Genomic DNA, 27,361 nt, shown 5'->3' with positions numbered 1-27,361 from the left:
TCTTCTAGTATTTCACCATATATAAAAATGCAATTTGCTGAAATCAGAGCTTGCAGGCAAGGAATATTTCCTGGTTAAAACTCTCAATCTGGCAACATTGATGAGTCTAATTTTCTTAGTGTTTTATTGGAAAGTGATGGAGGGTGAGAGTAGAAAAAATTTCTCTAACATTAAAAACTACACAGGAGTCAAAGTCGGCTTGTATTTTACATTTGCAGACAAAAGTAGGACAAAACATAAGGATATAAACTTATGCAATTTGTGAAAGGAAGGCTCTATTTTCGAAATTAATGCGCTTTTCCCCTAACCTTTTCTTCAAAACCACCATAATGTCACTAAATTAGTTTTCCATTCCAGCATTCTTCATCATGTTCATCATCTTCTCTGGCATCTGAAACATGATTTTTTATCAGCAAAACTGACTTCTCTTTCTCCCTCTAGTCCTGTGAAAATATTTAAGGATCTCAATCTATGTAACCTAGTGTCTAAAATATGCTGGACATGGTTTAATATATTAAAATAACGAAAAAGGAGTAAGAAGCAGAATACTCTAGTGAAATGGCAGAACTTGTTTTTCTCATTTCAGAGCAGACTGCTCAACATTTTGAGGAACAAACAATAAGTAAAGTAAGTAAACAGTAAACTAAAGAGAACTTACTTCAGATTGCAACTGTACACTTTCTGTTCTATTTGCTAATAATCTCAGAGCATGATTTATTTCTCAAAGAATCCTTCAGATTCATTAAAATATATTAACACATTTTCTACATTTAATTTGCTTAATCCAACCATGTTCTAACCTCTGCTCATTCTGGATTTGTCACTGCAAAATTCAGATTTCATATATAGAAGAGGGAATTTTTGCACATTTCTACAAAGTAGGGTGAACACCATTTTATGTCGTAAAATGTGTATATGTATGGAGCATAGCCCAGTATGTAACATAATGCCAGTTTGCCTCATATTTGACACCAAGGGTAATACTATACAAATGTTTACGTTTTAAACTTGGTGGTGATAAAATCAGGTGCAATTATTCAGATGTTCTTTTATTGAAAGCAAAATGGCATTCAGAAATCAAAAACAGTGGAGAGATCACAGGCGTAAGCATAAACAATTCCATTATGAGACCCTGCACATGTAGATCATCTTTCTCCTTTCTCTGTGAATTAGAATAAGTCAAACTGTGTAACCTTTAGTATTTTACATTATTTCCTTCTCTTGTTAGTGGCAGGAAAGTAAACTCCACATCCAAGGCTTTTGGTTAAGAGAATTCAAAGAGTACCTATACAGGAGTAAACTAAGTAATTTAAATGCACTGTAGCATTTACACTGTGGTAACACATATAGAAGTAACAAAGTAGAGACTACCTTAAGAGTGTGTGTGCTGCATATGATTATAAGAGTAGTTTTTAGTTTGTTATTTACATTAGGTAGCATCTGAGAAGCACAAATTTACTAGGATGGGGAAGTGTGGACCAGAAATAAAAAATTACAATTTGCTGAAAACTAGAACTAGCTTGAAATAAAAACTTTCCATACTGAAGGTACACTAATTTTTTTTTTTAATTGAACAAACATTTCATTCTCAGTTTCTAGAAAAAAAAATAGCAATTAGATAGCCATTTGATTAATTTTACAAAATCACATTGCAGCATTTTTTTTTGCTTTTCTTCACAACTTCACGTCCATCAGATATCATAATGGGAGAAGCTTTAATTCTTAGTCAAAAATGAGAAAATCTGCTTAGTCTGTACGGCTAAGAAGAGAAATTGTTGCTCAATTAAAAGTTGGAACTGTGTAACATCTATGCGTTACAGCAATACAAATAAAACACAACAACAATTATACAAATTTAACTTCTTCAGTCTCATCAGGTTCTCTTACTCTTCATTATTTGCTGCAGTTATAAATTAACATATTTACAATTTACATGGTATGCCCTGATTTTAACAATATCAAAATCCTGGGCTATTAAAATAGAAGATACTAGCTCTATTAGTAAAAAGAAATACATTATGAACTATGCTGATTAAATGTACAGATTCTATACATACGTCAAAATCAGTTACTATGTAGGATTTGGAAAAAGAAGGCTATCAGTTTCATAGAAGGAGGTTAAGCACACTTAAGGCAGATTATGACATGGTATGGCAATTCATTTACACAGTGGCTTGGTTGACACAGTGAAGTCTGAACTCTTTTGAATACAGAACCATTATGTGCATGAACCAGATTTGAGTGAATAACTGTCCTATCCTATCTGTTTGCCTATCCGTATGGCTGATTATATATTTTTTTTTTTCTTTGGATCATTTTAGCACACTTTCCCACCATTTACCACTTGTAAAATAATTACACAGTTCATTTCTACATTCCAAAACTACAGGTCACTCTAACGTCTGAGCATGTATCACATGACCTCAAAAACTCAGACATGTGTAATATTTTCTACAGCTACCATAATCAAATAATCTTCCAGATTCTGGTTTTAAATATCAAAAATTAATAAAATATTAATTCAGCTTCAGTTTTCAATGCATATTGACATGCTGCCAATAATTACATTACTTTGGGAGATCATTCAGAACGGAAATTACTATTGCAGATTTGCTTGAAAAATAAACTCTGAGCCAAAAGCTGCAGACTTCATTACACAAGTCTACAAAAGTACATGATTTTTTTTTTGCTCCCCGTCCTCCAAGGAGTTCTCACTATGCAGATCTTCAGCACATTTTTGAAACAATATTCTACTAATCCATTTTTGACTTAATTCTCTCTGACAAAAGTAAACTGTTTTACAGAGAGACAACGCTACAACCTAACAGGTAAGACATTACCACACATACAGTAAATAAACCAGCTGCTAACTTAGCAAAAATTCTAATGGCCAGTCATATGTGTTTTTACAGCAAAATACAACTGTATAAATTTTTCATATATTTCATATTGTCTTTTGTATTCTTTGTTAAAACAAACCTCTACAGACTTCATGGCTATGAGGAAATTTCCAGATGTGGAAAAGAGACACTGTGCAACCTATTCACGGATAATGTGGCAAGCATGCAGTCTAGCAATAAATGGCTCTGAGTGGCGAGCTATGGATTTCTAAATCCCTCTCCATAGGTTTTTTACATATTAATTTTCCATTAAATAGTTAGTACACGAAAACACACAATAAGAGTACACTTTTGAGTTTCTCCAGTCAGCAGGCGGGAGTCTTACTTCTATCCACTTCCCTGTAACCCTTGAATTCCTAATCTTAACTATCATTTTCTAAATTAAAATTTAGTAAAAAAGGGAACAGCAAAAATAAAAGGACAATAAAATATGCAGATGATAATTGTGTTGAAATCAGTGCCAGTTTTACCAATGATTTCAACAACTCACGATTTCAACTTATTCTGCTATAGCTTTAGTCTCAACTAGATCTCAGTCACATCGTGGGCTCTGATGGAAACCTTGAGTGCTTATATATTGCTAAAGTGGCAGCAGAAACCATATATTAATAGTTGTACCTTCGTAAGATTCATCTGCATTCAATGACTATCCAATGTACATGGAGCCCTACGAAGGCTTCTATAATTTATTCATATTTTCTTACTTGTATGGACAAGTGGACAAAATATACGTAACTCTACAGTAACACGGCAGCCTATTATTTTAAAATCTAGCTATAATTCCACATACGGTTGTCAAAATAGAACAAGAACTTCTGTTTTTAAAACCCTTTAAAACATTGGTATTGTCACCTTTCGAAAGTCTTTCAATAAAGCCAGCCTATATATCACAGAAGCAGAATTTTCTTTTGGCAGGTCCTGTATAGCTTATTTAGCAGTATTTTTCTTCCTCCCTTTTTCAGGAACACAGATTAGATTTACAGAAGTGTCCTACAGACAAAGCACAGTCAGTTTATGAGTGTTGAGAGGATTCACAAGAGGCCCTGGAGGTGCAGGCAGTCTGCAGTAGTTGTCATCCAAAGTTGAAGGAAACTCAAAACCTTTATTTTAGGCTTCTGGACTAATAATAGTTTCTCTAAGTAGAAATGGATGAGTATTGTTCTACTTGTTTAGTGCACATATATTTTTTAATTTATTTTTTATTAGCCAGCTAAAAAGGGTCATTACTGAGGCAAAGTAAAACTCCTCCCCTATTTTATTACTGGTTGTTCAGTTTTTGCCCTGCTAGATAAGCTCTTTTCTAAATAAGTTTCAATATTCAGGTATCTTTTAAAAGAAAACAAAAAATAATTAGCTTTGGGGCATTATTTTCTTCCTAAATGCTACGGAAAGAAGACCTGGAGGACTGCAGCATCTCTTCTATTGTTTTATTTTTTATTATAAATTACTTATTGTTTTCCATTCTTTTTCTTAAAATATTTTACATTAGATTCCAAAGAACTGTAGCATCTTTACTTTTGACAGCATTTTCACAGCCTTAGATTTTACTGTTGCTATTAGCTGCACTCTCTACAGTTCCTGTATTTCAAAAATGACCCTGAGAATGAGAAGAAGCTGGCATTAGAGGGGACACCAACAACAACCAAGAAGAGAGCTATAGCAGAGTTATATGGGATGACAATTTAAGGAGCCTTTCTTTGAGATTGTCAGGTACCTTGAGGAACTTCTTGCTTTCAGTACTGGGTGAATCAATCATATTGAATGCCTTGATAAAAATCTCCCAGAGGATGCCTGAGCCAGCTCAGTTTCTGAGTCACTAATGAGTCATAATGCTTTGTCAAAAAATTGCTCCCCAGCACTTCAGGTTCAAGTGGAGGGAATTCTGAACTCACACCAGTGCTCCATAGGAGGCCTTTAACAAAGCAAGACAAGGTCTGTGGGCAGACACAGTACCTTTTATTCTACCACCTGGGGTGACTAGAGAAATTAGACATTCTTTCAGGCACACAGGTCCTTTTTCAGGTCTGAAATAACTTTAAAAACTAAATACTAGTAGAGATCAATGGCTGAGAGTTTGGATAGATATGTATCAATTAGACCATCTTTGAAAAAGATAGTTGGTGGCTGGGGAGTAGAGGAGATGTAATTAGAAGAAGAGGAAGAGAGGTAGAGAGATGGTAAGGTACTTTCAGGCCAGGAAAAAGAGAAACAAAAGTATCCTGCAGGACATGGAGGGGTTGAGAAGGAAGAGAATAGAGATTTTACTTTGCCATAAAATCAGTATCTCTCCATAGAGCCCATGATTATCAGTAGAGAAATCAATTTTAGTACTCAGTATCTCTCAAGGATGTTTTTTTCAGGTTTTCTTTTTTCCTTTCCTTTCCTTTCCTTTCCTTTCCTTTCCTTTCCTTTCCTTTCCTTTCCTTTCCTTTCCTTTCCTTTCCTTTCCTTTCCTTTCCTTTCCTTTCCTTTCCTTTCCTTTCCTTTCCTTTCCTTTCCTTTCTCCTTTCCTTTCCTTTCCTTTCTCCTTTCCTTTCCTTTCCTTTCCTTTCCTTTCCTTTCCTTTCCTTTCCTTTCCTTTCCTTTCCTTTCCTTTCCTTTCCTTTCCTTTCCTTTCCTTTCCTTTCCTTTCCCTTCCTTTCCCTTCCTTTCCTTTCCCTTCCTTTCCCTTCCTTTCCTTCCCTACTGCATCCTTACTACTATCTTCCTCATGTTCCTGTCTCCTTCGTTATCTACAGCAAGATTGCACTGTAGTAAAGCAAGTAATAAAATACAAGAATGATCTAATAACTGAAAATAATAATTGCCTATAATTTATAAATACACAAATTTTGTAGGTGTCAGCTTGTTAAGTGGCCTTTAGTTCCTTGTGGAATTAAGAGAAATTTATTCAACAAAGAGCTTAGGATAGAGACAAAGTAAATAGCTCCGGGACACTAACACAGGGTCAGTGCTTCCACACATCCTGCATGATTTGACAGTGTTTATTCCTGTTTCTAAACAGATGCTTTCCTGTAGATGCTTTCCTGTATTTATGAGGATTTCAAACACTCACACTAACATACAGACACACACACACATACACTTATGTGAGTGTAGATGTTTAGTACAATGAGATGTTTAGTACAATAGGAAGCCTTCCTTCCTTCCTTCCTTCCTTCCTTCCTTCCTTCCTTCCTTCCTTCCTTCCTTCCTTCCTTCCTTCCTTCCTTCCTTCCTTCCTTCCTTCCTTCCCTCTTTCTCTTTCCTTATTTTCCTTTCTTTCTCTTTCTTTTCTTTCTCTCCATCTCTCTTCCCCCTACACCTCCTCTTTCCTGCCTTCCTGCCTGGCTTTCTTCCTTTCTAGATTGCTCAACAGAAAGGATATAAGAACAGAATTAGACTACTGTAATTCTTTAAATTGTGATGCATTTCACTTAATTTTAGCCATCTAAGATGAAGTAATCTAAATTCCCTCTATATGAACTGTCATGTGGATCAACACTCTTTTGATCCACTCTTACCTCTAAAATAAATATAGGAGTTGAGACTCTTCTCACAGATAAACACAGATGACTGTAAGCACCTACACAGAGGTGTTGGGAGATCTCTTCAGAACCCATTGTGGACACCAACATTCAGTCACCTGGGTGGCTCTCCAGATTCTACCATCTGAATTCACTAAGGGCTGGGTAAGGTTGCTGAAACATGGAATTATAGTGCAACTGGAGATGCCCTGAGGAATCCAGGATATCCATGGAAGATTGATAGATAAGACCCACAAAAACCACATGTTCTAGAGTAAAATGTGGAAACCAGGTGAGATATTGGAAAGCATTTCATCCTGGTAGTAGGTGACTATTTCTAGGCAACTGAACTGAATGACTGACTTTTGTGAACTGCAGATTACAAGCAGAGAATCTTAGATCACAAGTAATTCCCTACATGTAGCTGTATTAAACTGAATCCTTCTTTGATTCGTGGCCCAACAATGTAGCCAGCAGAGACTTCAGCTGCCTAAACATGAACATATAATGCCGTATGAAAGTCTCTAAATCGTCTGTAAGATCTGATTTTATAGGCAAGACACAAGATGTCAGGGACACAATAATGTGTTTAAATCATCAAATGGAGACCAGGAATGAGACACCACAAAACTTAAATAAACCTAGGTACCTAAGTTCAGGAAAATCAATACATGTGATTTTTATTCAATAAAGACTAGATTTGTTTATTCCTATTTTCAGTTATGGACAAAATTAACACACTGAAAGTCTAACTTTTCAGAAAAGGAAGTTCTAAACTACAGAGCAAATATGTTTAAACTTGTGATATTCCTAAAAGTCCTGCAGTAGTTGTTGCAGTTTTGTAAAAAAAAACCTATGTATCTTATAATGCCCCCAAAAAGAAACTTGTAGCATCAGGGTTCATTAGAAATTATAAATATCTATAGATTGAAAATTGTCTATTTCTTATATAATTGGGACTCTATTTCACATAGGATTAAGTGGTTTCAATAGAAGATTTTGCACTTATTTAAACATTTCCATCTGAAGATCCCAAGTCATTGTACAGATATGAATACATTTAAGCTAATAGAATTCCTGTAGCATCACATTCCAGATTCTCTTTTTTAAATGATTCATTATAACAAAATGAAATGTTCTGTAGTGTATGAATGATGTGCTATGAAAAATACATATCTCATACATGAATGCTATAGTATAATACATTTCCTGATCACAGAAACTTGATTGATTGGTATCATTTACTCTATGTTAGCTGAACATATTCTCGAAAGAGTTTAATTCACTACAGATTCAGATCCAGAGACAATAAATTTTGATAAGCTTTCCTGAACCCCGGTCTCTGAATGAATCCATATTGCAACTCTAGAGAAAATAATATCTTCCACTTCCTGCTAATCTCCAGTTTCTCCCACTATGAAAGTTTTTTGTGTTTTTTTTTTTTAGACAAGATGAAAAGGTTCACAAATCTTGCCTTCTTTCTTGCTTAAAAATCTATATTTATGATCTCTCCATTAATGCTGATCTCTCAATAAGCTTCCATATTCTCACCTTTCTGTGCCTCCTTAGCAAAGATATAGTACTGATCATAGGCAAAGTTATTTCAGCAGGTACACCAACATCTTATCCATCAAGAAATCTACAAAAAAATAGCCAAAACCAAAAACTTTACAAGAGTCTTGGAATCAAACTCTGATCACTTCCCATGGGACTTAGAACATATGCAACCAATAGTATTTACATAACTTAAAGAGGTTATTCAGGATACTTGTTTTGCACTGTTCCTAGACCTTGGAAATCCATACATTTAATCTTGCTATCATCTTTTCAACTCTGCAGATATCTATGTCCCTAATCATAATTCCATCTGTGCTCCCCCAAAATGCCCTAAGAGCTGGCAGAATCAACAAGGAAGCATCAAGTCATGGGAGCCATTCTGTGTGTAGTCAGACTACTTCTCATACTTGCTGGTTGCACTCAGTCAAGGTGAAAACACAAAATAGACAACGCTATTCTGCCTGAAATATGTGCAGTAACTGTGCAAAACAGCCTGGTGTTTAGTGCCTGTCCACAAAGCAGAGAAATTAGGCCTCCTCAGTGAGCAGGCAGGATTGAACCTATTGGTATTAGTCCTACATCAGTGAACTAATCAGAAATCTGAAGCTTTGATTAAAGATTACTCTTCATCCCAGCCATCAATACTAAATAATTCTTTTATGGCCATGATGTCTTGTTACAGCTACCTTCTACTGTAATGATAATACTGTGCCCTATAAAATGTATGAGCAGAGGAGATGGAAAATTCAAAAGCACTGAGCCTGTGCAATAGCACTTACTTTTCTACAAGAAATAAATAAACCACAGATATCTCTCTGTTAGAGTATGTGAAAAATTTATTCTTTCAGTTTACTTTTCCTTCACACAAAGTTCCATACATAAGAAACCCCATTAATGAATTAAACTCTTTGTCCTACTTTTTTTTTTTTTTAATAGTATTACTGATACTCCTGTATGTTGAGTTTTCCAAGCTCTGGAATCTATTTAAGTACAGCCAGAAATTTCAGTTTTTCTTACCATATCCAATTAAAAAGAATTCTTAATTATGTTTACTGTTTGTTTTTAAATAGTGATAAATTATAATCCGTTGTAGCAGAAACTGGAACTCCCTTCAAACAGAAAAAAAAAAAAAATCCGTTTTTTTTTTGAGTATGTTTTCCTTTGAATTTGTTTCCTAATTTTATAAATCTTAATCATTTTCTGACACTTTGTAACAGGAAAACATAAACATAGAAATTAAAACTCATTTCACAGGAAAAGCTAGGGTATTGCTTCAGGAAAAATCAATCTGTGACATTTTAACATTTTGAAATTATTTTTGCCCATATCTCCAAATTTCTATGCATGTCAAAGTGCTGTTATAACTATTGCTGGTGTTTGCATATCATGTCTATAGCTTTTGTACTTTAACCTTCTGAGAAAGAGGTCGGAGTTGGGAACGTTTAGAAAAAACTCCAGCAGGTGGAGATAAAGAGTAGTAACAAACCTACATGCCTTCAAACAGCGCAATCTGGTTTTCATCATCTGGGAGTTTGTGTGGTTTAAGTGACACCACTTGACAGAGAAGGATGACTGATTCACTGCTACAACCGCTGCCACCCTTAGTCTGCAAAACCAGTAGACTGCCTGGTGCCTCTGTGCTGGCACTGCCTGTGGTTAATCACACAACGGCAGCTGGCCTTGGGATCCTCCAGCTCAGAGCCGGCTTTGCTGATTCACTGCCTTGACCTGAAGTGTCGGAAGTGACTAACAATGAAGGAGAGTAACATTTAGCAGTAGTGAAGCTTGCTGAAATCTCTTAAGGTGTCCAATGTGTGTTTAGCACTTGCCCTTGCCAGCTGATCAACAAGACAGGCTGGTTGCACAGACAATGTATGGCATTTTCCTGGAGGCAATAGCAATTTGAAAGAGAGGGAATATGAATCTTATCTAGGTATAGGTAAATGAAGGACAGGATTTTTAGCTTATATTTGTAGCTTGCAGTAATTCAGACAGAAACACAAATCGTTTTGTCCCTTTCCTTGTTACTCACAGGAATTCGTAGCGGAAGGAGCCAAGATGAAAAGTTAACTCTCTTCCTTACAGGCATTGAGTCAGGAGAATCAACAGATTGTGTAACAAAAAAAAAAAGAATCCTCAATTATGATAACTACATATTGTGTAACAACACAATTTGTTGACTGACTGTGAGAACATCATCACAAAAATATTGCCCCACAGCAAAACCATAGGTCCTGAGATCCTGACATGTTAATTTTTCATTTTGTTACCCTAAAACATCTTTCTGAGTTACGAGCACAACCTAGAGTCTTGCATGATGGGTTCTAGAAGACATGTTATCCACAATGGCAGCATTGCTAGCAGGGTATTTGTCTTCCCTCTGCCTCCTAACAAACTTAAGCTGGTTATTACCCTCTTTTTCATCACTTGGAACAGGTAATCTGATGAGGCAGCACATGAAGAAACTGGCAGGTGGTTTTGACTCAGAAAGATGTGTGCAGAATAGCAGAGACAATGTGAGAGTTATAGTGTGGCCTTTGAAGTACGACTGCTTACAGATGAAAGACATGGATCTCAAACGTCAGCTGGCTTTCAGAATGAAAATGGTCTTCTAGTGTGAGCATTTGGTGTTGTTTCTGTGCTACAGATCTTTCATGTGCTCTTAGAAATTTTCTGGACACTGCCATCAGTGGATCACACAATGATTATGGGCTTCATTGTGCAAAATCGCACCAGCTGCTGTACTGAAGACTGTATTTGAGAGGTGGCTGGAGCTTCATTATACCAGAGGGAGCACTGCTGCCGTTATGATGGAGGACTAGAATTTGGGACATTCTTCCATCTCACTTGTCTATTCGAGGAAGTGGATTTGGCATTGACAGGAAAGTTCGGAGTTGAAAGGTTGAAGTTCAAAGGTCTTGTGCTCTCTTGAGTGACAGGAGCAGAATTTAGCACACTCATTGTATAACCTGTCCAATAGAGAGAGAAAGTCACCCTGGAATGCTGTTACTTTGAAGAGTTTCAGTTTTAAAACTTCTCTTTTCTCAACATGTAAACTAGTATCCAAGTCTTTTATGCTGAAAATGGATGAATGTTAAAAGGTGCTAGAATTGTTCTTTATTCACTTCATCTGAATTTTACCTTTTATTGGCATTAAGTAAAATCAGTCCAATGGGAAACAAGATTATCAATGGCAGACATGCTGATGAAGCAAAAAAGTGTAGATTACATCATTTTCCTTGTCCAAGTTTCTTATTTTCATCTATGACTGGTCTTAATGTACAAAGGTCAAAGAAAATAAAATAAACAAACCCACAACAAACATAAATAATGTTATGCTGAGTATATTGCTCAGGTCAGTAAGGCTATGCAGCTTCACATTTCCAAGTTTCAGGACAGAGTGTTTTGCTTACATCAGTTACCAAATATCTGTTTTTCATTTAATTTACCATATTACATTTTTTTCTAACAAGACCATAATAGCTGAGTCATCTATCCCTCATATGTCAAATTGGATTAGAAATATTTCAGTCTGGTGATGGCTTTAATTCTAGCAGCTTGATAAGAAGTTAGGGTTTTGTTTGTGGGTTTTTTTTGTTTGTTTTGTTTTGTTTTTCCAAAGAGATAACTGTAACTTTTTAATTATTATTTTTCATCATTAAAGAAGGATTCATCTACAGTATTCAGATAAAACACTAAACTACATCACAGCATTTACCATTACATTCTTAAATACTCACGTTCCACTAATAGCACATTGCCAATATTATCCTGTAGATCAGGAGGGTCTAGAAAACTTTTCCAAAACATTTTATTATCCTATGTGATAATTATTAGGAATAATGTAGCTTCAGCTGTCTCAGGAACTTCTTCTATTCCAAATATTTTAAATGTAAAAAGACAAATTCCTGTCATTCTAATTTGTGTTGCTTTTATAATTGTTCAAGATAGTCAAACCCAGCTTTTTAAAATACACAACTTAATCCTCTTTGTGCTTGTTTTTATGCTTCATCTTTTCTGAAATTAAGTACTGTATAACATCTGAGATATGATACATGATAGTGAGTACTGAAATCTGTCTTCAAAATACTAATAATTTTGTCACATAATTTTCAACAAACTTGAAAAGCAGATAATTTTCATACATTTTTTTTTCTGATTTGAATGATCAAAAGAACCATATAATTGTTTTTGTAGTTGAAAATTCATATAACCATCTACATAGACATAACAAACCTCAGATCACATCTAATGAAATAAAGCTCAAAATATGTATGTGGTTTATTTAAAATATTACAAAGACCCATAAAGTCTTCAAATCCTGAAAGCTCCTTTACAAATTTTTCTCTCTTACAAAAATACATTTTTGTGTGTGTGGTCCTTAGCACTGCACATTTGGAAAGCAATGAGGGTTTGCACTGAGCCAGTGCTGTACTTACATTCAGTAGTCTAATGGTTTTAAAATTAAAAAAGTTGAATAATATGTAGACAAGAAGAGACTACACTTTGTTTATTCTACAAGTCTATCTGTGGTCATAAACTCCTGGTAAATATTTGTTCTTTGGAGATTAGATTTAACACACTTGCAGTTACTTGCTATTAAAATGTTGCTTTCCTGATGACTGTTCCATAGGCTGCTGTATTTCATCAAAGACACAACATAATGTAAAGATAAGAGTTAAATGAAAAGAAGTCTGTTGTGAATATGACTCTGGTCTGTTTCTGAAATCAACAGTTTATGGCAAATATATTTGGATAATTTTTCACCTCTTTGTCCTTATTGCAGTTTGACACTATCAGATCCTGACTCTGTAATGATTTTTCTGTTTTTGTTGTTTTTTTTTTTTTTCTGATTGTTTGTTTGTGGTTTTTTGTTTGCTTTAAAAAATGCTGTGATTTTCAGCCCTTACCACGTTTGTTAAAGAACAAAGTTGCTTTTCTTCTTTCTGTATATGATTTATTAACTATTATGTACTCAACACTTCCAAATTGCTTCCAAAGGCAATAAAGTAGTAGGATAAATGCTAAGAAACAAATGTATGACTTAAATTACTGAATTCACTTGTTGACTCTAAAAACAGAAAATTCAACATTAATGCTGTGGTTTTTTCATGGTATTTAATGTTTTTAGATGAAATTCAAAAAAAAAGGTCCTTTTGTTTTGCCATACTTCATCAGACCAAAGGGATTAGCTTAACATATAGGAGATATTTATGATTCAAGGAATAAACCAGTACTTCCGTAGTTCCAAGCCTGTGATGGCCATACACTTCTGCATTTACTTTCATAGCTTTGTTTAGTAAGGCAAAACATGCCTAAAGCAGACTATGTTATTACAGGCTTCATAATTGTACAACGTATATATGTACCATGTTCTCAGCCATTATAAACCAACTCAGCTCTGCTAGTTTCAGTACAGTTAAGCTGATGCAGACAATATGGCGATGCAGTAGCCATGTACATGCATACAAACACGTTCATCCTACACCAACTTGCTCACACAGATGGAGTTATAGAAAGGGGTTTCAAAGAAACCAGTGACACCATTAATTTTAGGTACTTCCATTTCACAGAAGTAGAACTAAGCACACAGTAAAGATTTTGGTATGTTTTAACGCTCTATTTCAGTAGCAATTTCACATCTAAAAAATTGGAGAAGGGAACAAAGCTGCTATTTCCTAATCTTATTTTTCCTCTCCTCCCACTTGTGAATTGATAATTTCTACTCATCATCTTCATCTTCTTCTTACTTGCCTTTCTCTTTTCAGAACTATTCCATTAAAAAACAATATTTCCTCACTTCTCAAATATCTAGTGTACATCTTCATCTGAATTCATTTCTCGTGCTTTTTACAGAAAAGAAAATTAAACTTTTCTCAGCTACGTCAATGATTTTGTTCTGTTTCTACCATAACAACCGTACTAATTTCTTTCCAGATTTCTCTTGCAATTTTATCATAGACAGTACATTTTTGTGGGACCTTAAATACATTTTCTGTTCTGGAAATTGTTTCTGAAATCCCTCCTGAATCCCTATCCTGACACTCTGTACCAAGTGGGTACAAGCAATCATTAGGAATCAAAGAATATTTCTGTGTTGTGCCAGAAAACAGTCATAGTCTTCCCTTTGTCATTTTAATATAAAAAATGTTTTTATAAGTACATACTGTATAAGTATATTGATGATGGTTTCAAATCTGTGGCATGTTTTTAAACTGTTGAGCAATCAGCAGGCAGAGACAGCAGCAGAGATAAAACAATACATAAATGCCTCTGTTCTCTTCCCCTCCGGACAATATAAGTACAATTTCAATTACAGAACATTTGCCCAATAGGAATCTACTGGATTACATAGGAGATAAATTTATTTTCCTTAGTTTTACCTGCTTATAACAGTGAAATGCAAAAATTTGTAACTTTCCGTGATGATCATCTTTGTTTATAACTTTCCTATGAGGATCGTCTTTCAGACCTGCTACCCCCTTCCACTGTACTGCAGTTGAACATTAATAACCTGAAGCTTGGAATAAGCAAAACAAAAATTATGGCAGAAAGCAGGCAGTGAGCATAGTGTAAGGCATGCTACACAACATATTTCCTTGAGGAAAAAGCTATTGTCCTCCAGTTTGTAGCATTATGCAGAATCTCCATTGGATAACAGGTAATTCATTAAATCATGTCTTCAGCCAAGTCATTGCTCCTTCATTGATACTGAGAAATCTATGGGCTCTGACAGAATAGAAAAGTTCCCACAACTGGGAAGAGAAAGGTCTGTGATCCAAGACAATACAGATGGGTAGGAATCTTGAAAGCTGCTGTCACTGCAGAAAGCAGCAATCACTCAACATTTTTCTTAAATTTGAGGCAATCCCTATTCAGCATTGAGATCAACATCAGAATTTAAGAAAATATTTGCTACTGCTCATATCTTCTTCTCTTAATCAATGAAGGCTCTTTTTTCTTCCAATTCTGAAACGTGTCACTTTAGTTTTGACAATTCAAATAATAAAAAAGCATAAATTCCAAAACAAGAGTATTTTTAACAGGATCTAGGCTTTTTCAAAATATTTTTCACAAGAGAGAAATCTCAAGTGGTTCTTGTGACAAACACACAATCCAAGGTGCTTTTCTTTTAGGGTGGACAAAGTATATCCTTCCAGCCTCAGTTTGCAGGTAAACTGCGAAACCCTCAGATGGTCTCTGATTTCATTAGGAAAAGTCTTTCTCCTTCTTGTAACCCTACCACACAAGATTAGCTACCGCATTCATTTTAATAAACTATCACCATATTTTAGCTGTATTTCTTGATCTGCCTGCCACTGTCTTTGATCTAATGCAGGTTGAATCTCCTGACCTTTAGATCACTTTGTAAGGCCAAATACTTTCTGTTGAATTGCACAAGAAGGCAATTAAATACTATACTAAGGATTTCATTACAAGTCCCACTGAACTCTCCAGCTGTATTTAGCTCAATTATTTGAAATTACACATGTAATTTAATTAACTTGTGGCATATTTGTGCATGTAGTAAGTAATGTTTCATAACTGTATCTTATAAATCATATTAAAAATGTTACTAATAGTTACTAATAGGTAAGCAAATGTAAGGAAAAGGCAAGACAGTTCTTAAAAGCATTCAAAGTCTTTCCCCATTCCTACTCTTCCCCTTGCCCAACACTGAGCTTTGAAAAACATAAGCCCTACATTTACAGGGTGTTTTTATGTTTTGCTAAGCTCTGTAAGATTTGTTCAAGCTTTCTTCCTATGTGCCCTAAAATATTTTGGTTAATGAAAGGAAACTTTGAAAAGCACATTTATGTTAAAAAAAAAAAAAAAAAAAGATTAAAATTCGTGGAATTGCAGTTGCACAAGCCAAATTTTATCTGATAGCAGCTTGCAAGTTATTTTTAATTAACTGCATTAAATAAATTGATTGCACCTTTCCTATTTCTGTTAATTAATATGTGCTAAGAATCATTGTGAGAAGAAGTAGGATGAATAGCACTGATGATATCAATGTTACAGCTGCCTGTCACATCTGCCAAAAAGTAGACTGGAAGTTTCTAAAAAATACTGAGATACATTATAATGAAGACTTAGGGGAGAGAAGGAGATGAATACTGGCATTTTAAACTTCCAAACCAGCCCTTGCAGATTGATGACTGCAAGTGGGTGTAGCTGTCAACTAATATTCTCTGAATAACTTTATTACCTAGGGAAATCAAAGACTCCAGCGAGTTCATATTTTTACCCTCCCAAAACTAATATACACATACACTGTGTGAAAGTAATATCTGATTTTTTGCTATATGGCGAACATATATAACCCACTATACCATGTATCTCTGGATTACAAATCAGGGGTAGTGTATTTCTTCTTTAATTTCAATAGAAATCACAGCCCAGCTCTCTTCCATGCCTGGATGTACATAGTGCAACCTTTTGGATAAGAGAAATCTCCTTGATCCCAGCAGAGGGAGCATCCTTGTGATCTCACCATTTTTCTTCTCATTGCTTTAGAGGTGCCACAGTCGCAGTGGGGCCCAACTATTCCTTCCCACATTGCTTGTCAGTCAGTTTAGTCTTTGGGGAATATAAATCATTTCCATTTTTAGTTGGACAGCTGGTACACTGGGAGAGGAAAATGCTGCTGGGATACTATGCAGCTGTCAGATATCAAACCATGATACTTGGGTTTTATGGCACGGAGTTTTCCAGCCAGGATGTCCAGCTTCATATCCATATGCAAACTCTCTGCTTAAAGTCAGGGGCAGCATCTCTTCCCAGTCAGTCAGTCTCTCAGAAGCATTTTCTCTGGCAGAGTTTGCTCAGGAATCTGTCGTGATCTCAATTACAAGGTACAATGTGGGAGAGAGAGTGGATATAAGAGGTTGGTGGAGAATTGATGAAGACTTTATGAACCTCCTCAAATCCCAAATGTTGCACATCATATTAGGAACAATTCCACAAATTCACCAGGCTGTGTGAAATGTAGGAGATAGTATATCTGTCAAATATTTTTTTGTGTATTATATAATTAACATTGTCATTTCACTTTTTTTCTCAGTGCAATCCTTCAGAAACATACCTGTCTTCTGAACTTAATTAATCACCTCTCGTGGAGCCAATCTTGGATTCACCTTCTATGAAATCAACTACTTTCACTTCCATCTCTCTGGTCCCTATTTGTCAGAAAATTGATTGTTAATTTGAGGGAGGGGAATTTTTTTTTTCTCTATACAAAGAGAAACAAAGATCAATTTTGAAATGCTGCTAGATTTTACTCTTCATTCAACAGCCTGAGCACACTACTTTGTACAAAGACATTAGCTATATAGTTCAAGGGCCCCCTGTTAATCTTTTGGACTCATATTTTTCTTCACTATTCTATTCTATTTTCTGTCACTTAGAGGGATGGGTATTTATTTTACTTGGATTAATTTTGATTGCAGGCTTCTTGGCTGCATTTAAATATTTCCCATGCGTTACTGAATCCCAGCCAAATCACTTTCACTCATTTCACATTCATTCAAATAACTATTGATGAAGTAAAAATAATACTGCAATGCCTAAAACCTTAAATAGCTTCCTTTCTGATTAGCGTAGCAGTTAAAAGTCTAGGCTAATATAGGCAGCTCTATTCTTCTGAATTTATAAGAACAGATTTAGATCACACTATTTTATCCAATGCTCATAGATATGATTTCTACAAAAATTAAAATTTTGCCATGTGCACACCTTCAATTTTTCAAATCATTCAAGGACTTCTGATTCAATCTTTTTTCTGTGTGCCAAATTCAGTTTTGTCAATAATAGTGCTATGTAACACCATTTTAGTTTTGAAAGAATTCATATTCCAAATGGCACCTTTAATCAGTCTGAATCAATACACTTTTATCAAAGGTACATGAAGAACAATCAATAATTAGTGAACCAAACTGGTCAAGTAGTAGTCTTTGAGAAGCATGACCAATTTGCAAGGCCCTCATCCTGTACTCACTTGATATGGAGTTCACAGAGTGAATAAGTTTGGGTATCAAATGTGTACTATCATTCCAGACAAGTAGATGTGCTTTTAGTCTTTCTGGTCCTTTCTGGTCACAAGCTTATGTTTCTGCATGCACTTTTTTGTGAAATATTTCTATTATTTTCTGAAAAACAAAATAGTGTCTGAAGGTGTCTGTTACAAGATGGATTCAAGCTAAGCAAAAGATTTCCATCTAAGAGAAAAACATTGAACTTCTGGCCTATCGTATAAATATGGTGGCACAATAAGAAAAATAATTTCAGTAAGAAAATGTAGTTTTGTCTTTCTGTGTGAGCTTTTCTGTCAAACTATCCAGGACCCAGCGTTCCCAGACAGTTCTTCTAAATAACAGGCTGGTGGATTTGGAAGCACGTTCTTTGACCTTTGGCTAGTAAGTGGTACATTGTGTTTTGTCTGAGCCTTAAGTAATTTTCTGTACCACGACAATTCTACGTATCTAATTACAGCATTAGTGTAAAAATTGTTCCAGCTGTCCAGAAGGTTTTGCTATCTGTTGATATCATAACCAGGGTGTTATTAAATCTCACAGCAGCTGGAGACTTGACTCCAGTCAAGCAAGAATCCTATAGGAATATCAAGTAGTGACGGATTTCCTGCTTATCTTTCAGTGAAAAACACTAAGATTTTTAAAGTCATAATGTCAGCAGAATTTTTTAAATAAGTCTGCATCATCAATTGAAACTATTTTTAAATCTGTGTGAAGGTAAAAGTTGTTTATAATATTTCTTCTGAAGTCTAAAAACTTTTCAGGTAGTAAATCAAATACACACAATGCACTATATGTATTTCTTCCAATTAAAGTTTCCAAACATTAGTAGAAATAATGTGGACAACAGAATCAGCATAGTGCTAAGAGACAAAGTAATTATTCTGAAAATATTCATTTTGGTATGAATGGAGAATGTATCCTTTCAATAAAATAAAAAGATAGCACACAAAGATTTTAATCTTAACTTTCATTTAGAACCACATGAAAGAACTTAAGGCCTTGCCAATATTCTGTACATTTTATATTCAAGTCAAAGTATTGTCCTACTGGACAAAGAAACATTATGCAAGTGGCCATCCACTTCAGTTTTCATCAGCTTTTTTACCATCTCGTGAGACGTGGTGGAATTTTAAATACCAGTGCCAATAATGATGTTATTTTTAAAAAATACAATCTCTTTAAAGAAAACAATTCCTGCATAGCAGCTTGAAAGCTACCATACTGTCAGAAGCCATACTACCCACCAAATACTCCTCTTCAAAGTACTAATCTAGTGCAAAAGGGGACTATCGATCCTGTCTAACTTCATTTCTTACACCTTAATGAAGAGATTCACATTCTCAGTTTTCCTTTAAGATAATGGAAGAGGGCTGGGTGCCTACAGGAATTACAACAAAGCTGTTGAAATTAGACATTAATTAGGTACCTGCTTTAGACATTTGTGTGTGCTGAACTGCCTCTTTCTGCTTTCCATGGCAGGGAATGGGGAAGCCTACATGTGTGACTGCTGCAGCTGAGTTCTTAAAGAAGTGGTGTGACTGTCTTCCTCAGTTTCATGTCCTTGGTTTGAATCACATGGTGGGTGCCAACAAATGAGAGCTAAAAAAGCTTTCCAGCCTAAACACCTGTAGCTGAAGATGCTTGAGATACCTGATGTCAGCTTTTTTACTTCTATGCTGATGAGCTAATGCATGACAGCAAAACATCATATGCACTAAAGAAATGCAGGTAAGACCACAGGCTCTTGTTTCGGTTGTAAAACAGACAACATACTCAACCTATTCATTAACATGAATCAATGGATTATATAGTTTCCATACATTTATGCTAATATATACTCATTTCTAGTGTTACGTCTCTGGTTTTGCTTTCAGCATAATAACATTTTTTTTTAACAGGAAGTTTTACTTCTTTTATCCTATTCCCAGACTCCTATCCATAGATCCTTTCTATCCATAGAGACAGAGGGGAACTTGGAGTAAAAATAGTTAGAGGAGAGAAAAATAGAGTTAGGGAGGGATGGGAAAGCTGATTTTGCCAAATTTAGACCCTATCAAAACCCCTTGGGTTCTGTATTGCAAAACAGACCTGGAAACTTTTGAGTGTTGCTCTGGTCTGCTGTTTGCTAGTCATTTTTCTTTTTTCATTTTTTTTTAATATTCCTCTGATATAACCCTAGAAACAGAGCAAAGCTTGCTTTCAGGCAAGAAACTCTGCTTACTAGAACAAGTTAAGATGAAGGAAGAATATATACTCAAAACTGGAAAATTGAGAGAAGTAAAATGCTTTCTTTGTTTGGAAAACTAAGGGATTCTAGCTGGTCTTTAGTGTGCTGAGATAAATTTCAGTCCTTAAAAGCCTTTTACTCAAGAAATAGCCATTACTCTGCAGTCCAACTGTAAACTGAAGATAGAGAAATACAGGAGAAGACCCTAGAACTAGTCCTTATTCAAACAGATAGTTTCATCTACTTCACAGGTAAAAGAATGATCAAGGTTTCACAAGACTTTACTTTCTACACACAATTTGGAGGAGTGATATGCCAAAGAAAAATGCTATAAAAATATATTTCTTCTCTGAAAAATATCAAAGAATAACAAATTATATTATATCATGACTACCTTCCTTTCCTGATAGCTTAAATTCAAGAGAAAAGGTTTTAAAGCAGAAAGAAGACTTTAGAAAACATTAGTTAGCCTGCACATCCCAGGAAAAAGAATATAGGTATGGAACAAATTTTTAAGCTCACTCTGAAATCCGGGATGATATGTAGTCATAACTCCCCAGGTGAATCCTGATCAGGAGCCATAAGCAGTAACAGGTTGAATTTTCCTTTTTTACTCCAGCTGGAAAGGAGTTGGCCAGCTAGAGACCCTGTGTTGGCACACACCTACCTTGAATGGCTTTTTACAAGGACACTGATTTGTGCATGACTGACCAGTTGTAAAGAATTTCACTTAAATTATCTGTAGGAATTTTGACATACACTTTCTGCTGGTAATGTATTTATTTTAAGAAACTGCATAAATTGATCACTCAGAAGTTATCCATCTATTAATTTAATGAAAGCTGGCTGTTACAGATATCCTGCTGAGATCTGTCCTTTCTTCTTTTCTGACATACACTAGGCTGGAATTTTACTGAACCAGTCCCAGCCAGTGCACTGTAGAGTTTTTCCATGAGGTAGCAGTTATCTTGCCATTATTATTCTGTGAAGAGCATTCCCCTATGACCCCAAACAGAACTACTCATCAGAATTCTGATTCTGAGAGGAAATCGAGTAGCTCCTTTCCTTCATTGAGAAGCTAACCCTGCTTCTTCGAAAGAATTCCAGCTATTTAATAGAGCACATTTTAAGATCTAACCTTTAGAAGTTCTACCACCATGGTAGAATGGAGTCTACCATGCTGAAATAAGGGCAGGTTTTCCATATGTGCTGGATAAGGACAGTTAGATATTGAAGGAGATACGCATGTGAATATATGCAGATAGAAGAAAGCCAGCCTCCTCTCACCCTAAGGAGGACCAGCACACTAGCTGTGCCACTCATTTCTCTGAGACTGATGTTCACATCCTCTATTAGAGCTAGTAAATGACTGGCCAAATTGGGATGTGAGAAAAAGAGGTCCTCTGTACCAATCTGGCTGTGCGGATTTGCCCTAAAAATGTGTCATGAAAGCTGATTTCAAAGACAATAATAATCTCATATTTCTTGTTAAAAGGGTGATCTTTGTAAAAGGGATGTTATTATCTGGAATTGAAGGAATGATTTTGACTTCAGCTATAGTCATCAACAGTCAGTGTGGCTGGTCAGTGTTCTCTCATTAAAATGGGGAACACTGATTCTGGCTAGGACACTTGCATGCGCTGTGAAACTGAGGTTGTTTTCTGTTTCACACAAGGGACTCTGAACCAACATCTTCAGGGTAAATGCTCTAGAAATTAGAAAGAGTATTTTTGTTCCAGAACTGTGGCTAAAAGAGGCATACCTCATACAGGAGCTTCAGAAATAAGCCTGTGTGACACTTTCATGTCAAAAGAGTCCAGTTTCTTCAGGTTTTCTGACATTTCACTGAAGAGTGAGACGTTCTAGATTATCAGAGAACTCAAAATAAATACAGTAGTGGCAAATTCTATGACTTCTAAGGCCAGAAAGGATCATTATATCAAGATTGCTGTACAACAGTACCTTGTACTAGACCCAGTTCTTTGTCTTTGATTAAAGGCAACTTCAGGGAAACATCTAGCCTTGATTTTTTTTTTTTCTTTTTTTTCACAAAAATGTGAATGGCTCTGTATTTCCTTTAGTAGTTTGCAAAAATAGTTGATTTCCTCTTCGGTAAAGAAAGAAGGAAAGAAGAAGAAATCTTCTGTCCATTCCATGATTATTTCAATGTAACATAATCCACCATGTCTGACTATAAAAGTAGTTTGGCCATTGTTAACTCTGATTTCTTCACTAGAAGAATAATCAGTGCACTATTTCAAGTCTTTTTGCTAGCCTGTTAATCCCACATTCCCATCTGTTCATACTAATACCTCTCAAGTGGTTAAATATGATTGATTTGAAACAAACGATTCGTTTGCAGAAACAAAAGACAGAGTTCAGTTGCCGCATACACTGGTTGATTCAAGGGTGATCATGAGCTGACACATACATAAACTGTTTTGATTATTCTTGCTACACTTCTCTAATTTTGTCAAACTATTTGATCAAATGTATGTGGCTACCGTCTTTGGATCTCCAGCTTTTTTAGTTTTTTTATCTATACATATGTATCCATGTCCTTATTTATAATATTATTGATAACATATAGTACTGGCATTGCATATGTTACACATATCTTTAAGTATAGCATGCTCATACTATATACACTAGCAAATATGCAACACTATCAGTTAACCTAGAATCAAATCCACAAACCTCATCAAAAGGAGTTTATCAAAACTCCTGCTCTCAGATCTAACTGCTTAATATTTGAGCTGAGGTTCACAGGCAGCCACATTATCATCACATTTCTTTTTGCTTAGGAGTCTATTTCTGAACGTATTCACCATTAACTCTAGTGGTCTTGAATATTGGACACCTACCAAATCTTGTCAGCTCCCAAACTAGTACCTATGGGGCTGATGGGTGATGTGTTTTCAAGAGCATTTTCCCAATCGGAAAGGTAAAAAATGGTCCCCTCCTCCCTAGATTCCCACACTCGCTAGCTCAGTAATTAGAGTACCCACTCTCGAGGAAGGCAACAGGAGTCAAATGTTCATTCATTCTAGTTTGTGGGCCATATCCTCTAACAACAAAACGACATGTGTTTCCTTAGCAGTCAAGGGAGGAATTTTCTCTTGTAACAGCAGCTATGAATCTGGTTTCAGATTTCCTTGATTCTAGCACAAAATACCTTGCTGATATGATGTGTTGTCTGTCTTAAGTCCTCTTTGCTATGGCATTAAGCAACTGACCGTATTTGCAATCTAATGCCTTTAACTGCTTCGTAAGGCATTCCCCGGCTCACTTCTGCTAATGAGAATTAATGTACTAATGCCATGTTTCTTAGCTTGAAACAGAGTCTATAATAAAGCACTTACCTATTTAAATGGTTTGATTCCATAACATGTCTACAGACATAATCTACAGAGGGTTATCACCAAGTAGCTTACCAAGTTAATTGGAGCTGGATGAATTAATGGAATGGGTGGAATAATGGGATCACCTTCAACACCTAAGCACAGAGATGCAAAGTTGCTGCGTAAGCTGTGACAAAGGCACTGGAAAGAGTTCTAAAAGGCAACTTTTTTATGGAAACCAAAACTGCCCCCAGCAAAGGTCTTGGGCAAACACCCTCAAAAGGGGATGTCCCCACACAACACAGCTTATCATCTAAACAAGGACATAAATCATGTTGTTTCCGTCTTTAGGGGCGATCTCAAAAAAAATGTTTTGATAATCAAGATTTATGATGGGAGGAGTGCATTTCATCCTACATGTGTTGTGAGATCGAAGCACAATGCTCTGTGAAATCAACAGTGTTCTGCTGTAAGTATTTCTACAACGATACTTTTAATTTAGCTTACAAAACAGATATTAAAGTAAGAAAACATAAACTGTCTCAAATCTGGAAAAATGTGAAATAGAAATCAAAACATATTTAGATGAATTTTTAGTATTTACATGTAAGAGCAATCTTTTGTATAATGTTCTGCAGTAGTTTTGAAAATATCATGTCTACCCTCACAAAAAATTGAAACCTTAAATAAATATGACTTTTCTGAATGTTTTGATTTCAATAGGTAGTTTTGGTGGTAGTTTTAATATTATATTTTTTTCTTAGGATATTCCAATCCATCTATAATTTGAATAGCAACACAATATCATGCATGTAGGCTGCATTCTCACTTACAAATAGTCCTTAAACTTTTCTATTATTACCAGTTCAGGTCGTACACGTAAGTTCAGATTTTATCTCTCCTATTTCACCAACCAAGTTATACCTAAATTCAGTCCACCAGTTCAGATTAAAACTGGCTTGAAATAAATCTCCATGAAATCCATAGTGTGAACATCGAACCTTTGCACTCTCCATTTCACTTCATAGAAGCATAGAATAGTTTGGGTTAGAAGGGACCTTCAAAGATCATTAGTCCAAACCCCCTCAATGAGCAGGGACATCTTCAAATAGATCAGGTCACTCAGAGCACCATCCAGGCTGGCCTTGAGTGTTTCCAGGGATGGAGTATCTACCTTCTCTCTGGGCAACCTGGGCTAGTGTTTCACCACCCTCATTGTAAAATACTTCTTCCTTATATGTAGTCTGAATCTACACTCTTTTAGTTAAAATCCATTACCCCTTGTTCTGTCACAACATGCCCTTCTAAAAAATCTGTCCCCATCTTTCTTATAGGGCCCTTTTAAGTACTGAAAGGCTGCAATGTCTTCCCAGAGCTTTCGCTTCTGCAGGCTGAACAACCCTAAGTCTCTTGGTCTGTTCTCATAGGAGAGCTGTTCCATCCCTCTGATCATTTTTGTAGCCTTCTCTAGACACTCTCCAACAGGTCCATGTCTTTCCTGAACTGAGGACTCCAGAGCTGGACGCAACACTGCAGATGGGGTCTCACCAGATTGGACAAAATCACCTTCAACCTGCTGGCCATGCCCCTTTTGATGTAACTCAAGAATATGACTAGCTTTCTCAGCTCTGAGCACACATTGACAGCTCACATCCAGTTTTTGTCCACCAGTACCCCCAAGTCCTTCTCCGCAGGGCTGCTCTCAATCCCTTCATCCCCCAGCCTGTATTGATACCGGAGCTTGCCTCAACCCAGGTGCAGGACCTTGCACTTAGCTTTGGTCAACCTTATAAGATTAACATGGGCCCACTGCTTGAGCTTGTCCAGGTCCCTCTGAATGGCATCTCATCCCTCAGGCATGTCAACTACACCACTCAGTTTGGCACCATCTGCAAATTTCCTAAGGGTGCACTTGATCCCACTGTCTATGTCATTGATAAAGATAGTAAACAGTACTGGCCTTAGCACAGACCCCTGAGGGACACCACTCATCACTTGTGTCCATCCAGACACTGTGCCATTAACCACTACCCTTTGGATGCAACCAACTACAATACCTTTGGCCTCTCCAATTTTTTTTCCTCAAAGGTCATTCTGTTCTTATAAGAGAATTTAAAGCATGTGGTTTTGTGTCTGTAGACAATTAAGCGAAAAAGTATACACACTAAAAAGGATAAATATTGGTCTTTGCACATTGCATATGTGAATAACTCAAAGCACATTCCTCTTCTAATCAGTCTTTATCAATAACAGTATAAAACCAAAATACTGATGATCCAATTACTTCAGTTTATGCTGTTCTGTTAAGCCTGTCATTATCAGCTCATTACAGCAACTTTTATGTCGTATTCCTACTAGCTCTGGAAACAGAGTTCAGATCAGTAAATAGTAGTTATGCAACTGAGAGTTACAGAGTAAACCAGGGAGGAGATTCAGCAGTTGCAACTTTCAGTGTTTGCACCACCAATACCGAGCTATACAAATTTACATTATTTTTTAGAACTCTGTATTTAGCTGATATGGTATTTCACAGTAGGTTCACATTCCCCTCCACAACCCCTATCAAATATCAGCTCCATATATTTCAATGAAACCATATACTGTTCAAGCAAATATAGATAAAAAGGTATTTCATAGGTATTACTGGGAAGTTGATAAGCACTTCTGAACTCAAATGAATTATTATAGGGAAGTATTTTATTTTAAAGTGATAGCAATTTTAAGGCAAAAAGCATATTGTTATGGGGGACAGTCTTTAGAGAGCAATAACATCAGCAAAAATATCTAAGACTTCTGTAACTTTAAGTAGTTCAGTAAAGCACAAACTTTAGTTTACTCAACTTCATCAGGAAAAAATACCTTCCTTTCTTTTCTCTGGATACTCACATAAACTGTCTAGATTTACTGAAACAGTAACAATCATTGCAGGCAAAGCACAGAAGAGGTGGTGGAGGGAGTACAGCTGTAGACATCTTCTGCCTGAAGCTACCAAGCTCTTCCTGAAAACCTGTGTCTGCTTCAGGATCACTCTGTCATCCAGCAAGCATCCCGTACGCCTTTATGTGCACCTGCATAGGCTTAGAAATGGCAAAAAAAGATCAGCAGCAGGCAAGTCCATTTTAAGTCCATTTCAAGTCCATTTCATCAGGTAGTTGGTTTGGGGAGGAAACATAACAGTACTTTTTTGGGCAAATTTTTGGGCAAAATTTTGTGTGTTACAAAGAGACTGGGTGACAGAGAGGAGAAAACGTGAACTCTAGCTGTTTGAACCCTTGGAGAGGACAGAGAAGGGGGATAGAAAGGTCAGAGGGACCTTGGGGACCTTGAACTCATGACTCTGATTACTAACTTGTGTGAGCCTGATGGGGTACATCAAGAGGATGAGGTTGGCATTTGTTTGGTTTTATCGGCAGGGTTGCCTTGTGGCCTCCTCTAAAATGAAAGCCAGCAAACCTCCTGCCAAGAAGCAGACAAGGAAAAACGGTTTCTGGGCCCTCCTCTTTTGGGACATTTGCCAGGTGAAACATTTCAGGATTTCTTCACCATTTACATAAACATGTCTCTCCCTTTTTCATAATCATAGGGATCTGGGAGGTATTTTTTCTATGCTTTTGTGTTTCTCTGCTGGTTAGGGAAATAAAATGCCATTGCTTTACATACTTTGGTTTTCCAGCTTCAGGATTTGTCTTTTAAGAGAACATGGTAATAATCTTTGCATTTTCTCACCCATATTATATTGCACAATTGCAGCCAAATTTTACGGTTGCAGAAAGCATTAGCAGGAAAGGCCAAG

General features: G+C 36.1%; 1 long non-coding RNA gene across 3 annotated transcripts in view; it reads left to right on the top strand.

The window, feature by feature from the left end:
* The window catches only part of LOC139827298 (uncharacterized), a 41,714-nt gene extending 15,019 nt beyond the window's left edge, over positions 1–26,695 (top strand). The window contains exons 4-6 of one of the 3 annotated variants that reach the window (XR_011737783.1): positions 19,480–19,728; positions 23,920–24,037; positions 26,497–26,695. This is a non-coding gene — a long non-coding RNA (uncharacterized lncRNA). Of the gene's footprint in view, positions 1–586; positions 2,948–10,399; positions 13,000–19,479; positions 19,729–23,919; positions 24,038–26,496 lie in introns of those variants that run through there. The other 2 variants (XR_011737782.1, XR_011737784.1) reach the window with 2 other exon arrangements.
* Positions 26,696–27,361: the final 666 nt, after the last annotated feature.

The sequence above is a fragment of the Patagioenas fasciata genome, chromosome 2 (assembly GCF_037038585.1).
Source record: "Patagioenas fasciata isolate bPatFas1 chromosome 2, bPatFas1.hap1, whole genome shotgun sequence".
Taxonomy (NCBI): Eukaryota; Metazoa; Chordata; class Aves; order Columbiformes; family Columbidae; genus Patagioenas; species Patagioenas fasciata.
This window is presented reverse-complemented; position numbering and strand designations above follow the sequence as displayed.